Below are 17,465 nucleotides of genomic sequence, written 5' to 3' on the forward strand. Positions count from 1 at the left end.
AAGCCTAAAAATCCCACTAAGAACACAACGGGTGGCATTTTCAAGCAATTATTAATAAATAATGAAGCAGGTCAGAAGCAATTACATCAAAATATTCATTTTTAGTCATGGGACAACCAGGATGGAGTTTGGATGCAGTGTATCCTATCCTCCACACACATAGTTAATGGGAGAGAGGAGAGTGAGGGCGAGATGGAGAGACAGAAACTGGTTTCTTTCTATATAAAATAGACTGTAGCTTAATGCAAGTGTATCTGTGGTAGCAAATATGGATGTTTACTGAAAAAGAATCAGACTAGAGCTTCTTTAAGTATGTTTAGTGCATTAGTAGTAAAAGTAAAGAGAAGGGATCTGTCCGTCTCCCAATAACAAAGCAATCGGTAAGAATTCTTTTCTTCTTTTGCACTTAAACTGCATCACTATAATTGCCATCATGAATCAAATGAGTCTCTGGCCCCTGACAGGTGTCTATCCTGTCTGCAGTGTCTATCCTGTCTGCAGTGTCTAGAAACCTAAATTGATTTCCCGCCACATAAGCAGACTAATAAAAATACCACGTGCAGATTCAATTATAAAAACGGTCTAATCTCAGGCATCGAGTGGTTGACTTAGAATGTTCCAAAACTCACCAAATTACCCTTTTGTTCAGTCTCTAACTATGAAAGGTTGTTGTCTTCTAAATTCAGGTTAGAAATATATGAAATTAGAACTATTATTATATCAATAGTTGTTGTTCATTGCTCTTACTCTTCTTTCAGTATATCCATGCCTTTACAGTACAAAACTTTAAAGGCAAAAATAATAACAATTTTAAAAGCCATTAAAATTTGACTAACACAATATATGCAGTTTGCAAAGTCCTTAAACATCAACAATCTCATTTAAGCCTAGAGCAACTTTGAATAAATGAGATTATCAGCTCCACAGTAATAGAAATAACAGATGAGGAAAGAGAGGCACAGAGAAACCAAGACACTTGTGATTATCTCTGTAAGTGGCTCAAAATCAGAGCTGATTTCCATCAACTTACTGTTTTAGGAACTTGTTGGTTCAAAACTTCGGGAGCTTCCTGAGTGAAATCTGAAACTGAGCACGTACACGAAGGGCAAGGAGAGACCACAGGAAGAGGCAGATGGCTCTGGATTGGTAGGTGGCAGGTTTAACAAACAAAGGAACTTACACACCAGGCTTGTCTTGGGCGTTCACAAGACAAGTACATCTCTGCACTCGCCTACCAGAATTTTAAAAGTTTATATAGAAGCCTTAACTGGGTTCAGTCACCAATGCCATCCAGATGGTCTCAACAACACATTGCTTTCTCAAGGCAGTTGCTTCCTTGAAAAGAGCTCCCACTGTGGGAACAGTGGAATGTACATTTCAAGGATGGGAGGGGGTGAGGAGCCTCTGATTGCCCTGGTCCGGCTTGTGGGTCAACTGGCGGTCATGTCCTCTCAATGACCTCCTCCAACAGCACTGCCCAAGGCAATTATGAGAGGATATAGGAATAAACCTACCAAATTCAAGCGGCAGAGCCTGGATTCCAACCCAGGCCAAGGTGCTTCCTATCATTACAGGAGCACAATGCATACTCTAGAGAGTAGATAAACCCTCATTTTTAGTTAACTTTTATAAAAAATATATTCTGAAGATAAATAAATACATTTTTCTTGATCTTTGGATCAATTTAGGTTTTTCAGATCTACAAAACTATTCATATCACATAATCTCTCAGCGGATACTTGAAACTATTAAGATGTAAACAATACTAAATTTTAAAACCAAAAGCTTTTTAAAAAGACAATTTTAAATAATCCTCCTCAAAAAAGTTATTGGGCAAAATGTATGAGTAATCCACAACTTTTTTTCATCAGCAAACTCACATCTAAGGATGTCACATCCTCACCCTTTAGACATCTATATGCCCTTTACATTCCTAGGTTCAGGGAGTTCAAGGACATACTCTTGGGATGTCAACATGGAAATATCCCTTCATTTAACCCCAAAACAATCTCAAAAGTTTCTTTCAAATCTACAGCTAATTATAATTTGATTCAATGCATAATAAACATATGTACCTTCATGTATTATTTACAAAAAATGTTTGTTGGCTTAATGTTGTGAATATCTAACAACATAAAAATATACATACATAAGTGAATATAATCAGAAATCAGAAACAAAAGCATCCACTAACTAGTCAAAGAAACAAAAACAAATAGCAGATTATACTCCTGGATTTAGCAACTAACTGATTGACTTTAAATAAATCATTGGAATTTTCACTAGTAAAGTAGAACAAAATGTAGTCAGGGTGCAGGGGGGGCTACAAATAATAAAACACCTCTGTATTTTGAAGCTTAAAATTAAAGTATTAAAATTATATGCATAACAGACATAAGACAAGATGTTAAAGTTATTCCATTTTGTTTGTTTTTATTCCATGGTAACAAACAACTTTCTGATAATAATTGGCTTCCAAGGTACATTTTCCTTCGGACACAGCAGTAGTGATCAAACAGTATGAGTATTCTGATTTCATTCATTATTATAATCCTCATTGTAGATTAAAATTAAAATTGGTACTTGAGTTTATAATCAGATTAATGCTTTTAGCTAGTGTTTAGCTGCCCCTCAGAAATTCACCAGTGAAATTAGCAGCTCTTTTGTTACCAGCAAAATTAAGAAGGTAAACGAGCCGAAACAGTATTCCTCTTTATCATCTCTTCTCTCAACTGCAATACTGCTCAAGAAGACCAAATAGGCAGAAATACTAAGCAAATAAAAGGGAATATGATGATCGATGACAATGACAATGACAATGCCAATAATGATGATGATGATAATGACGACATCATTCACAACTTCAATAGACTGGTTGCATTCCTCTGTTGATCCTGCCTCACTACTTATGGATAGCAGTCTCAACAACCTCATTTGAACATATGTAGCAGATCTGAGAATTAGTAATTTGCTAGACCTTTATTTAAAGTAGTCCAAAATATTATATCCAATTGAACCTAAACTGTGTACAATGTGTTGGCTAATATCATGAGCCAATGTCTTAAATACATAAGGAAAACTAAATTCATGGACTGCCATAATTTACAAAACATGTTTTTGCCTTGACTAAAGCCACTGAAAACTTGAATAAATGTTTGAATTTCTTTAAAAAAAAGAAAAAACTTGAGTTTTCGCTGGTCCTACCATTAATAGTAGATGAAAAGGCTCAACTGCACCTTCCTATACTGATACAGTTATGATGGATGAGGTATTGCTTAAATTAACAAACTACTCATCTTAATAGTGAAGGGTACAAATTCATCAATTATGTAATCTTTCTTTTCTCTTGTAAACTATCCCATATACAGTACCTAGCTATACCTTAAATACACATATAATTACTCTTTGTAAAATGTTCATCTATTAAGAGAGTAACTATAAATTCAAAAGAAATATATATAAATTAGTTTTTTAAGTGAAAAGTGAATCATAAGTCATTCCTTTATTTTCTTTGAAGTCTGATCAAATATTCATACAGTCCCTGAGAAGGATAAGAGAGAAAAAAAATATGTGCATTCACAAAGCTGGCTATCATTTTATCCACATGCATGTTAGTGTTTGGTTTAGCTTAGTAGATTTATTAGTGTAAAAAGAAGGAAGAAAACATACAGGATCAAGGTGAGATTTTCATTATATATCTTCAACATTCAATTGAACCTATTAATTGACAAGAATAAAGAATAGGTATCTCTAAGATAGTTTTACGTCTATAAAATTATGAAGGTTATAAATTGTGTAACCTCAAATTACACAAGCAGATTCTAACAGAATCTCTGCTGAATAGCCAAAGAGATACTAAGTAGTGCCCCATCAATTATGCAGAGCTGAAGTGCTGAAATACACGATTTCATCTTCTACCTAATAGGCCAATTTGACCTGAGACATCAATTTTTGGAGTTCTGCTTTTATCCTTCTTTAATTACAATAATCAGATTATTTTAGAATAACAAGACACCAAAATATCTGTTATCATGATTTATCACCCTATTGAAATTGTGCCATATTTTACGATTATTCTTTTCACTGCAAGAAAGAAAACAGCATTATAAAGTACCAAAGGACACGGGGCATAGTATAATCAGTTTCTCAGTTCAGAGTCTCAGACACCAGCCCTTATGTCAACCTCTGCCCTTGTTCCCCAGGCCCTGTATCTGTCTCCTCTCCATTTCTGAAGCAGTTACGATAAAGATGCCAGAAAATTAGAAATGATGCTAAGAATTAAGTCTTACTGCTCAGAGATTCAACAAAAAAATTAGCTCTGAGAATCTGTGCAGCCTCTAAAATGAATCATTTCCCAGACCTGCTATGTTGGCCCAATATACAAAGTTGAGCTGCTGCTTCAGTTTCCCAGCCTAGAACTCAAAACCCTGCCCTGCCCCCACCCCCATCTGCTTGGTTGAGGCTCTAATGCCCAGTCAGGATCTTGCCAATTCTCTCTGCTGATCCTCAGGAATGGATGAATCCTGCTAAAAAGTGTCAGAATGCTAGATCCATCAAACGGTGCCTGCCTGCCTTTGGACTGTGGAGGCTACTGGACTTTCCCCATTAGCAGACTGGGTACCACCCCAACTCCCACTCATTCTCATACCCTCCCCTCATCCCACCTTACCATCCTTATGGAGTTTTTCCTGCTCCTATGAGTTTTTCTAAATTACATTCTCTATTTAAGTGAGGATACTCTCCCTGGATAAAGCACAGAAGATTCACTTACTGTCTAAGCTCATCTCTGGACTTCACTTTACTAGAAGCTATATAATCTCCACTACTGATTCATCCATTCCCAGGAGGCTTACATCTAATCCTACCAAGCTTATGTCTCTCCCATTTCAAGACCTGGATTTCTCTTTAAGTGCTCATTCCTGGCCTAAGGATTGGCTCTAGTTTCCCGCTCACTTTCATTAATTCAACAAATATATATTGAGCACTTGCTATGTGCTGAGCATTCAGCAACGAAGATCAGGAATAATTCAATACGATGAACTGTCTACTGTGGCAGACACTGCTTGCTGTCCTCCAGTAGCAATAATTACCTTCTTTTTAGTAATAAAACTCCCTACTTTCACCTGGGCACATGGCTGTCCAGCTAGAAACTACATTCCAGCTAAAGAGGCCAGGTGACTTCAGTTCTGGCAAAAAGGATGTGAGCAGAAGTGATATGTGCTATGATCCAGATTTTATTATTGAAAAGGAAACTGACTGCTCTCCACTCTCCTTTCCCTCAGGCTGGAATCAGGATATTGCAGTAGCAGGCCAAGTTCTTCCATGAGGACAAGGGCATTGTGGGGCCTTGAATAATCTCACGTGGCAGAACTACCCATCAGCCGTGGAACACCTGCCTACCTCTAGATTGTTAGGTGAGAGAGAAATAAACTCCTTTCTTTTTTTTAATTTTTAGTGGAGTATAGTCTATTTACAATGTTGTGTTAGTTGCTTCTGTACAGCACAGTGAATCAGTTATACATATACATATATCCACTCTTTTTTAGATTCTTTTCCCATGTAGGTCATTAGAGAGTACTGTGTAGAGTTCCCTGTGCTATACAGTAGATGCTTATTAGTTATCTATTTTATATATAGTAGTGTGCATATGTGAATCCCAATCTCCCAATTTATCCCTCCCTCTTCCCCCCCGCCCGGTTACCATAAGATTGCTTTCTACATCTGTAAGTCTATTTCTGTTTTGTAAATAAGTTCATTTGTACCATTTTTTTAGATTCCACATATAAACGATATCATATGATATTTGTCCTTCTCTGTCTGACTCAACTTTACTCAGTATGACAATCTCTAGGTCCATCCATGTTGCTGCAAATGGCATTATTTCATTCTTTTTATGGCTGTAAACTCATTTATTAATTAAACACTGCATTTGAGGGTCTCTTTGTCACAGGAGCTTAGCCTATTCCCTAGGTAATATGTCTCCCCAACTCTCCTATGACTCACTCAGATGGTCCCTGAGGTATCATTCTTTAAAACAAGTATCATCAGATGTGAGGTGGTATCTCATTTTGGTTTTGGTTTGCATGTCCCTTATGATTAGTGATGTTGAGCACCTTTCCATTTGCCTGTTGGCCATCTGTATGTATTCTTTCAAAAAATGTCTGTTGAGGTCCTCTGCCCATTTTTTAACTGGGTTATTTGCTATTTTGACTTTGAGTTTTATGGGTTCTTTATATATTTTGGATATCAACCCCTTACCGGATATATTGTTTACAAATATCCTCTCCCATTCAGTAGATTGCCTTTCATTTTGTTCATGGTTTCTTTTGTTGTGCAAAAGCTTTTTGGTTTGATGTAGTCCCACCTCACATCTGTCAGAATGGCTATTACCAAAAAAACAAGGAACAGTCTACTGACCCCTGGAAGCAACAAATGTAGATATAATTTCCCTTAGATAAAAAGCAATACTTTTAGAATAAAATTCTTTTAGAATAAAATAATACCACTTGCAGCAAAATGGAGGGACCTTGAGATTATCATACTAAGTGAAGTAGTCAGAAAGAGAAAGACAAATACCATATGATATCACTTATATGTGGAATCTAAAATATGACACAAATGAACTTATCTACAAATCAGAAACAGACTCAAAGACATAGAAAACAGGTTGCCAAAGGAGAGGGAGGATGGGGGAGGGATGGATTGGGAGTTTGGGATTAGTAGATGCAAACTATTATATATAGAATGGATAAACAACAAGGTCCTACTGTATAGCACAGGGAACTATATTCAGTATCCTGTGATAAACCACAGTGGAAAAGAATATGAAAAAGATATATGTATAACTGAATCACTTTGCTGTACAGCAGAAATTAACACAACATTGTAAATCAACTACACTTCAATAAAATAATTTTTTTTTAAAAGCAATTTTTTTATATCTTTAGTTATGTTTATGTCTAGAAAGTAAGACTAAAACAATGTGATGATCTGCTTAGTTAGAGCAAGTCTAGATGCTATAGAATCAGAAAAGAGACAAAGAATTCCTGTTACCTTGCCTTCATCACTGCTGTTGATATGTATATTGGGGGCATATCCTATCTTCTCTCATTCTGTGATAGGTTTTCCAAGTGCAGGGATCAATTCTGTAATTCTCCTTCTTGGCACAGCCCATGTAGAAAATCAATATGCGGCCAATTGTCTTGTTCATTGATGACTTCCCCACCTACTTCTATGCCTTTTCATAACAGTGTTCGTTGTTTGCTCAAATAACTAAGTAAAGGCTAGAGGTTTATTTTGCCTTCAAATACTCCTTTGCATTGCCACCCAGTTTAAAATTTATGATATAAAAGGTAGAATAGATGATAACCCCAATGAACTAAACTAGAATACGTACAAAAAATTTTACAATAATGTTTTATATTGTTATCTATTAAGAACTAAGGCTCTCTCCTTTCCCCTTGCAATACAAACTGGCAAGTCTGCAGAGGGACTCTAGATTTACGAAAAGAACTTAATCCTTTGTAGTACTCTGAGAAGAGCATGTTCCTAGAAAAAGGAATAATAGAGGTCTCAGTTAATGACAGGTTCAAAACTTTCCCCTCAGATGATTACACTGCGGGTTGAGTAGTTTCTTAGAAATGTTACAAATTTCCAGAAAGTCAGAGAAAATAATTTCTAATTGAATGGCAAGAAACACCTTCCAGAACCAAATGAAAGCACTGGACTTGTCTTCTCTCAGCTCCACCATCAGTTTTGGGATAGTTGTGAGCTGACCTACATAGAATATTCAGAACACTTAACAAATTAATGTTCTTGGGGTTTTTTTCTTTTGAAAAAACTATTCAGGCAAAAAGTCTACACAGTGGTCTACAGATAGTTTTCCTCACTATATTTTACACCCTTTAAAACAGAGGAGAACTCAGGCATGAAAATAATCCTGGAATTATACTGCAATCAGGATTTAACATGTCACATCCCACCTTCTTGACAATTCTTTTCTCTTACGATGGTCTATAGCTCTGATTGTTTATTACGCACTTTCATTATTTTTCAGTATAGCACTTTGTGCTGTCTTATGTCTTTGTCTGTTTCTTATGTAATTTCTTTATACGCCAATCTTAAATCCTCAGAAGGGCTGATTTTAATCTCCTTGAAGGCAACGAGTGTACATTTTAGTTCTCTTCTATTCCTAACTACCAGCAATTATGGTCCAAGACAGAGAGAAGGAGTTGTTTGATAAATATTTGTTGAATAGAGTTGAATTAATTTTCCTTTTTAAGGTCTGGAAGATAAAACAACATACCCACCTTGGTTGTGTAAGGATGTCATTCCCCTCCCCTCTTAATTCTCCACTGAAGCAAGGTTTACAACCCTGAACTCGCTGTACAGCTATAGGCAATGCCTGATAAGCTCACAGACAAACACAACTGACCCTGAACGCAGGTTTATGCAGAGGTCCTGGGTGGCATGGCCCATACTAAGTACCAGTCCCACTATCTTATTAGTCCAGGCTAGGAAAATTGCTAGAGTTTAAAATTCTTTTGAAACCATAATGTCTGAGTGTATCTTAAAACAAGCTGCTTCCTTTCATCCCAGAATTTCCTGTTTGAATGCTATCCCAAGTCATGTATTTCTTCCTCTTTAGTTCATATTCCAATTCCACAAACTTGTTTTCTTTCTAGAATTTGGAAGATAAAATGGGTATTTCCACCTTAATGCCATATTTAGATATGGCTCTGAATTACATACAGATATGTGAAAGATATATTTCCGTTTCTAATTTAGGAAATTAGGACCAAACATCAACAATAATATTCCCTATTTAAATACCAACATCTAATGATTCATTCACATATTTCCTCATTTGCATAGCTCCTCTCCCTTATCTGCACACCCTCACATTCACTCACTAGAAATATACTCTAATTTTGTTTTACTTCTGAATTCTTATTTTCAGTATTCTTATCCATTCTTCCCTCTTGTTTCATAAAGTATGAGCATAAATGCAGAAGATATAGTATATGTTAACACGTGTGTGTGTATATATGTGTGTGTGCACACATACATACATACACTCACACACATTTTTGCTATGGTCAATCTACAATTTATAAATGGGGCTGTTTCTAAACCATCATTGATTGATCAGTTTTTAGGACTCTGGCCTGCATTTTTACACAGAAGCAACACTTTACATGATGGTTAGGTCCTGAGAAGACTCAATCTACTACAATATGCTGTGGCTGACTTAAATCCAATAGATTCTGGTTTCATAAATCCAGGATGCTGAACTCAGAACACCTGGAACCTCGATGGGCAAGGGAGAAATCTGGACACCAAGATGAGGTAAAGGGATGGCATAACTGAACAAGCTGCAGACTAGATCCTGAAGAAGGGAGCCGGGAGTTCAATATCTAACAGTCAGAGAAGTAAATGTGAACCCTGGCTTGGTTCAAGCTGGAAAATTCAGGCAGAGAAAGCAATCTGTGCAAAGCACGTGGTATGCAGAAGCACAGTACCTTCATGGACCCACCAGTATTCTAAACCGTTTATACTGCTGGAGCATAAGGCGTGTAGGAGGGAGGGAGGTGGGAAATGGAAGGAGTTGAGACGGGTGGTCAGGAACAGACCATGGTTTTGTGATCAGCCTTTGCAGAGACACTGTGTTACTCAGAGAACGGTAGGGCTAAGACAGAACCAAAGCAGAAGCCCAGTTATCTGAACTGGACCAGCAGAGTGAGGCGGAAGGAGAAGGGATGGCTTAGCAGGCATACAGCAGCACAGCACCAGGCACCAGTCATTAGCACAGTGAATTTTAATGAGTTGTACGCCCACACTAGTGGGGTGAGGTCCCAGTAAACTCCCTGTCCTGGCCAGAACTGGCTCAGGAACTGGGAATGTTTGGCATACAAGGCCTCGTTACGCAAGCCTAAAAGTGCTGAAACAGACCACCCTTTACAGCTTGGCCTCTAGGTGAAACCACATTCAAACTTCACACTTAGGACCCTAAGAATGTCTTCTCCCTAAACAGCCCCGTAAAGGGAATGGAGATTCACCATCCCTGAGCCACATTAGGCAACAAGAGCAAAAGCAGGAGCCTGAGGTGCCCCTGGCAGCTCCGAGGGAATAAGGGAAGGAGGGGAGAGAAGAAACTCAGGGATCCCAGCACTGATGGAGAACGACTAAGATACCCAAAGCCAGTATGTCGAAACTGAAGTCCAAGTGGTTTAATTTCAAATCCTTCTACCTGTCTTTAGTATTTAGAATACGTAGGATGAAAATATCCTTTATTAAAGGTAATAAAACCCACTGAGTAATACAGTATCAGAATTTGGTATCATGGTGCTTCCCAGAGCACAAAAAGGATGTCTGAAATTATGTCGACAGAGGATACCTTGAAAGGTCAGTAAGAACTCTTATGTCGTTGACTACAGTGAAAACCCAACAACAACCACTCATCTGGAACAAGTGTGAAAAACGTTTTTTGTAAGTAATGTCAATATGAGTTACGTAGGTAATTTACAAATTGTGAGCACCAATCTTTCACTGCAGAAATGGACCTACACTTTGAATTATCATTTTTGAATATGTGTGTGCACTCTGGACTAAGTGTTCACTGAATGTCTATGCTATTCCCATCATTTTTTAGCTTAATCAAGCTGTTTAACCTCTCTGGGCCTCAGTTACTTTGGCTCCCATGCGTAAAATGGGAATAATAATAGTACATAGGGTATTTGTCAGGATTTACATATATATATGTGTATATATATATATATATATATATATATATACACATATATATACCACTTAGAACAGTGCTTGGCTATTAATAAGTGATATTAATAAGTGCCCAATTAATATCACACACACTTTGATATTCAAAGAATTCAAACTGATGTGTGTAAATGGATAAATAAATACATAAAACACTTCTCTAACAGATGTAGATATGAACAGTCATTTCAACATGCACATCAACAGCTTTTAGCAGCCACAACTGTAAATGAGTTCATCAACTAAATGGGAATATGTTGAACTATGAAATTTTCTTCTGCTGGTCTGGGAGCATAGCTTCAACATCTGAGAAGGAGGAGGACCTGATGACTGTAAGATGGCAATTTTCAGAGTGTGATGAGGGGATTTAATTTTGTGCAGCTCCCACACCTCCCCACACACGCTTCAATCTGTGCCACATGAGTGAATTTATGTTACACTACTTCCTGTTCTCGTTATGATCTTTGTAAAATTTTTCTCTCATTCCTTTATACCATCTGTGAAGGATTATTCTGTACCATTGTACTAATTATGCTTCTGCAGAATATTTATGTGCCCCTTTGGTAACCTTGGTAACTCCGAACAAACATTTTAAAGACAGCTAAGACACTTTAATCATTTTTAGAAAAAACAGCCTATGTTTATGTTTTCATGTTACTTATGTATAACAATGGTACTAAAGAAAAAGAAAATTGTACTAGAGAAAACAGAGATGATCAATTATATATAAATTATATGCAACATGTCATAAAAACAGAATTATTTGCAACAATCACCCAGATCAATGCTTTAAGCATCCATAAGATCTCTCTTCGTAAATATCGATTAAGAACATGAGCACTAGTAATTAAACCAAAAAAATCCTGCATTACCTTAAGAATAATATCAGCATTTGAATAGTGAATAATATCACAACAAAAATACTTTCCAAAAGGCCCTTCAGTTCTATGCAGAGATACTAATATGAAATGGGTACTGGTAATATTCTACTTCAAGTTCTTTCCATTACTGGAATTTTTTTTCAAACTTCTAACACAACTTACTCAATGAAGATTTCACTTGAAAACTATCATTCCCTCAGTGTGCTGTCAGGACTCTGATGATGGTGAAAAGTTTTCCTAATGACTCCACTGAAAAGGACCATAATAATTCTGCTCTTCTCGCCCAGGATGACACGATTTGCCTGCCATCTGGGGACACAGCTTTGGATTGCTTTTCTGGCAGCTGGGCTTGGCTGCACTGCTTAAGTCAGGCTTTTTCAGTTCCTCCCATAACCAATGGCACACACTTGCAAGACAGACGTCACAGGTCAGGTTTCCATTGTGATTCTCAGAATTCAACACTGCCTTACTGTCACTACCTTTCCAACCGCATCTCAGCCCATGCGCCCACATTCCATCCACACCGAACTACTTGCACGCCTCCAAGCGCACAGGTTCTTGGACTCCCCGTATCTTTGCCAATGCTATGCCTCTGCCTGGAACGTCCTTCCTTACCTCTTGGTCTGTCAAACGAGCACCTAAATGCTTTCCAAGTTCCAGCTTAATCAAGCACCCTGCTCCAGGAGGCAGTCCTGAAGACCCGGCTACAGTTGGTGGAGGAGGTGATTTATTCCTCAGAAGGCCAGTCCAGTGAGTGCTGGAGAGTTTACCACTGCAGAGCTTGCCAAACTACAGTGTCCTTCACTACACTGTGAACGCCTTGAAAACAGAACTCAGGCCTCATCTATCCCAATTTAGTCTACTTCCTGACATAACTTAAATCTCAATAAATGTGAATGGATTAATAATAACCCTCATTTATCAAGAACTTACGTTCCAAGATCTTACCTTTTTTAATCTCACTCAACAATCCCATGAGGAAATGACAGATGACAAAAAAAAAGATTTTTCGTCATCATAGAAGACAGTCTCCCCAGTGATGAATGCCCAAATGAAGAAATGAATGACTGAATGAATAAATAAATCTTTCAAATAAACTAGAATATTGGGGCTAGTGATCATCACCACCCATTGACTCTCTTCCATTTCCATCACTTCCACTCGAGGTCAAGCTCTTGATATCCCACTTCTGGACTGCTGCAATCGTCTTCTAGTCTCCCTGGGTCTAATCTTCACCTCTTCAAATCCATTCTACCAGATGGTTTATTAAACTGTATGTGCATGGATGCATTCCTTAACAGTCCGTAGGTTGCCTATAAGAATTACATCATTTTGTGGGACTTCCCTGGCTGTCCAGTGGTTAAGACTTTGCCTTCCACTGCAGGGGGTACAGGTTCTATCCCTGGTCGAGGAGCTAAGATCCCACATGCCTCGCAGCCAAAAAACCAAAACATAAAACAGAAGCAACATTGTAACAAATTCAATAAAGACTTTTAAAAAATGGTCCACATCAAAAAAAAAAAAATCTTAAAAAAAAAAGAATTGCATCATTTTGTGACTTGTTTTGATACTAAAATTTAACATTTGTATTAATACACTCTTGAACATCTGGAAAACCACCTTCTGGAGCACTCTCATGAAATTTCAGTGACTGCCTTAGTATTTTTGTTTATAACTGCATTGACCCAAGCAGTACTATTATAATTCACAGAGACAACTATGAAAAGATACATGTAAGTAACATGACGGCTTTCAGGCCAAGAGATGGCCAAGTTACAATACTGGATAAATACTAGGAAAGGTTTTACAGTATCCAGAGCAAAATGATGAGAGAATTGAGCCATCCCACAGCACATGAATCGGGCTTAAAAGAACCTGCATCCTAGCAGTCATATTTATGTTGTAAATAAGGAACATATTTGGTATCATATTTACGTTGTAAACAGCAAAATATTACCTATCATGTTAAACTAATGTTGTTAATTTGTATTTACAGCTTTGTTTGTATTTAAATTGTAAATGTGTTTTGATTAAAGTATAGTGTTATTAGTATAAATGTTATTAGCACAAGGAATTTATACTCTGTTTTATATTTACATACATTTAAGGAACAATACAAATAATTTAGGTACATAATGGGAGTCAGAAAGAATTATCTTTTCCTTTGGAAAAGGTTTATACAATACCCGTGGTTGAGAAATACTGACTAAATCATCCCAGTCATTCTATATAGTGGCCTTTTTTTTTAGTAACGTCTCTCCATAACCCAAAAGTCAAAATCCAAACTGGCCCAGTAGGTTCAAAATGCATATCTATTGCTTTGATGTTGAAATGTACTTTCCTAAACAAGGCTCTTTACTTTTCTTTCTAAATGGCATAATATATATTGCATCTGCTCTTAACAAACAGTAATTAAACAATGTGTAATAAAGGTTCCCTGACCAACAGAAATTTCTACCACTTTTTTATAGATCTCTAGCTTAAAACAAATTGTACTATGTATAAGTCAAAGGTGCTACAGTAAGCGTAGCAATTCATTTTCTCTCCTTTTTTCCAAGGCAGAAATAGGTCAAATACATGGGAAAGAGATATCTTTTAAAATGCTAAAAATGTCTTTCTAAGGCAACTGTTTATGTGTCTGAATTGAGGAGATAACAAGTAGTTTTGCAAAACACTGCAAGCAGGCAGACCCCTAAGCTTGATATTTTTAATATTCTGAAAGTAGTGTTTTGTTGTTGGCATAACTACCTATTGGGGGGAAACCATAATAATTTTATTAAAATTCAACAGTTTAAAACAAATAGCCCAGTGAACACTTGTGCACTGGGCAATGCCTCAGAAATCTATTAGCAGAAAGTACAATGGATAGAAGAGAACAGAAATTGGCAAGCTTTATGGTATGACATTTCAAAATGATTGCAATCCCCCTGACTGCCCAGAGTAATTGAACTTCTTTAAGTGTACCCCATGGTCTTTTTCACATCCCTTACTTCTATATCATGTACTTGCCTCAATTTTCTATAGATCAAACCTTTAAAATTAGATATCATCAAGAATCGAACTGACTGGTAATAATATTTACATTTCTCTTTCTGAAAGGATAGCACATGCTTCTTGTCTCAGCCATAATGCAGGAATGGCTATCAGACTTACCCACTACTATCTAAAACTATAACATTAGACAAAATGTAGAAAGCAACTATTTTTAGTCACTGGACAACAGATGCCACAGGGTTGTGATCCTTGCGAGAACCTTGGCTTTCTGCCTAGGTGTATCCTCCTAACTGAGGCATAGGCACAGGGAAACAGATGGAGCTCAAAGAGACAGCCACAGTCTTCGCTGCACAGAGGCGGAAGACAGATGTGCTGGCGAAGAGCTCCAGGAATCTGCATGGGGTTCCCAAGAACCAGCTTTAGCCAATTATTAAGCTGTGCACGCACTGAGAGAAACTCCAAAAGATTGGCAGAGAACAGCTCCTGGGGAGCAGGAGCCAGACTGAGATGCCAGAGGTCACACACAAGCCACTGGATTATGACCGTCCAGAGTAGAGAGATCTCTTCAAGCACCAACAGCATTCAAGCCAGAAAGGCCATGCCTTAGGAAGTGGATCCATTCTAGCTATAGAGTAATGGCTACTCTAGCGCCACCTTAACAAATCTTAAAACTAAGCCTTAACAGACTAATGATAATCCTCCAGTATCTGCCTGATTAAAACAAAACAAAACAAAAAAACACACAAAAAAACAAAAAAACACACAAAAAAACAAAAAAACTCAGCATTCTTTAAAAGAAGACAACAAAATCCAACAAAATGCAAAAAGCCTGCAATAGTCAAAACAATCCTGAAAAAGAGGAAGGGCGGGAGGAAGACGCAAGACTTATACGACCTGATTTCAACACTTACCATAAGTCACAGTAATCAGAACAGTGTGGTATAAGAATAGCTCAGACAATCTAGAAAAAGAGGTCTGTTCAATAAATTTTGACAAAAGCACCAAAGAAATTCAAAGGGGAAAAGGTAATATTTCAATAAATCATGCTGAAAAAATTGGATGTCCATATGGAAAAGAAAATCATCTTTGAATTCCATCTCATGCTATAAAAACAAAAACAAATTCAAAAGGCATTATAGACCTCAATGTAAAAGGTAAAAACTACAAAACTTCTGGAAGAAAGCACAAGAGGGTATCTCTGAGAACTTGAGTTGGCAAAGATTTACTATACAGAGCACAGAAAGCATCAGCCATTAAAGAAAAAATAAATAAGTTGGATTTCATCAAAGTGAAAAACTTCTGTTTACCAAAAGACTTCATTAAGAAAATAAATAGGCAAGTCTATTGTTTTGAATAGTGTCTCCCGAAAATTCATGTTCACTGGAACTTCAGAATGTGACCTTATTTGGAATTAGTTGATAAGATCATACTTTAGTGTTTAGGGTGGGCCTAAATCCAATGACTGATATCCTTATAAAAAGGCCATGTAACACATGGAGACACAGAAACACAGACACACACACAGAAGGAAAAACGCCATGTGAAGACAGAGGCAGAAATTGGAATAATGCAGGTACAAACCAAGGAACACCTAGGATTGCTGGGAGCTACCAGAAGGTAGGAAGAGGCAAGAAAGGATTCTTCAGCGGGAGCTTTGCTAACGTCATGATTTCTTCTGGCCTTCAGAGCTGTGAGAGGATAAATTTCCATTGTTTTAAGCCCCCAAATTGTCAAATTGTGGTAATTTGTTACAGCCACCCTAGGAAACTGAAACTTCTCCTCATCAAAAGACTTCATTAAAAAAACAGGCAAGCTACAGATGAAAGAAATGATTATAAATATATACAAACTATATATATATAAACAATAAAAATCCAGTAAAAGAATTGAACAGAAACTTCATTAAAGAAGATATATGAATGACCAATAAGCACATGAAATATTGCTCAGCATTATTCGTCATTAGGGAATGTAAATTCAAGCCAGAGATACCACTGTATACTCATTAGAATGGCTAAAATTAACAACACCCTTACAAAACCAAACATAAGAGAAAACGTTGAACAACTGGAATGCTCAGACATTGCTGGAGGGAATATAAAATGGTACAAGTGCTTAGAAAAACAGTTTAATAGTTTCTTATTAAGTTAAACATACACCAACCCTATGAGCCAGCAATTCCACTCCTCCATATTTACCAACTAAAATGGAATCATACATACAAAAAAGGCTTGTACAGGAATTTTCACAGCAGCTTCAGTAATAGCTAAAAATGGGAAACAACCCAAATATCTATCAACAAAAGAATGTAAAAACAAGTTGTGATACATGTATGTAATGACAATAAAAAAAGACAAACTTCAGATGTACAATGTGAATGAACCTCAAAAACATTATGCTGAACAAAGAAATCTAGACACAGGAAATAGAACAAGCAAAACTGAGCTATGGTTATGGAAATCAGAGTTTCCTCAGAAGTGGGGGTGGCAGAAGGGGACTGGCAGGGATCACCTGGAAAGAGATACAGGGATGCTTGAATTTGTTTTACATGAGAAATGTTGGAGTACCTGGAATCATGAGATACAGGATACATAGGTACACGTATTTGTCAGACTCACTGAGCTGTACACTTAGTGTCTGTGCATTTCACTGTGTATAAATTAGAATCTGAAAAATATTTTTAAAGATGAGCACAAGTCTACTCAATTTTAAAATTCAGTCCATAACTTAAATAAATCATTATTGTAGTAGGAAGTATTCACTTCTGATGATCTGGTCACAGCAAACCTCTATTTTCCATATCTCATATTAGTA

At 37.1% G+C, this 17,465-nt stretch overlaps 1 protein-coding gene across 3 annotated transcripts in view; it reads right to left on the reverse strand.

The window, feature by feature from the left end:
- The window catches only part of NELL2 (neural EGFL like 2), a 357,101-nt gene that overhangs the window by 313,534 nt on the left and 26,102 nt on the right, over positions 1-17,465 (reverse strand). The gene's annotated exons all lie outside the window — the stretch shown is intronic.

Source organism: Balaenoptera musculus, chromosome 10, assembly GCF_009873245.2.
Source record: "Balaenoptera musculus isolate JJ_BM4_2016_0621 chromosome 10, mBalMus1.pri.v3, whole genome shotgun sequence".
Taxonomy (NCBI): Eukaryota; Metazoa; Chordata; class Mammalia; order Artiodactyla; family Balaenopteridae; genus Balaenoptera; species Balaenoptera musculus.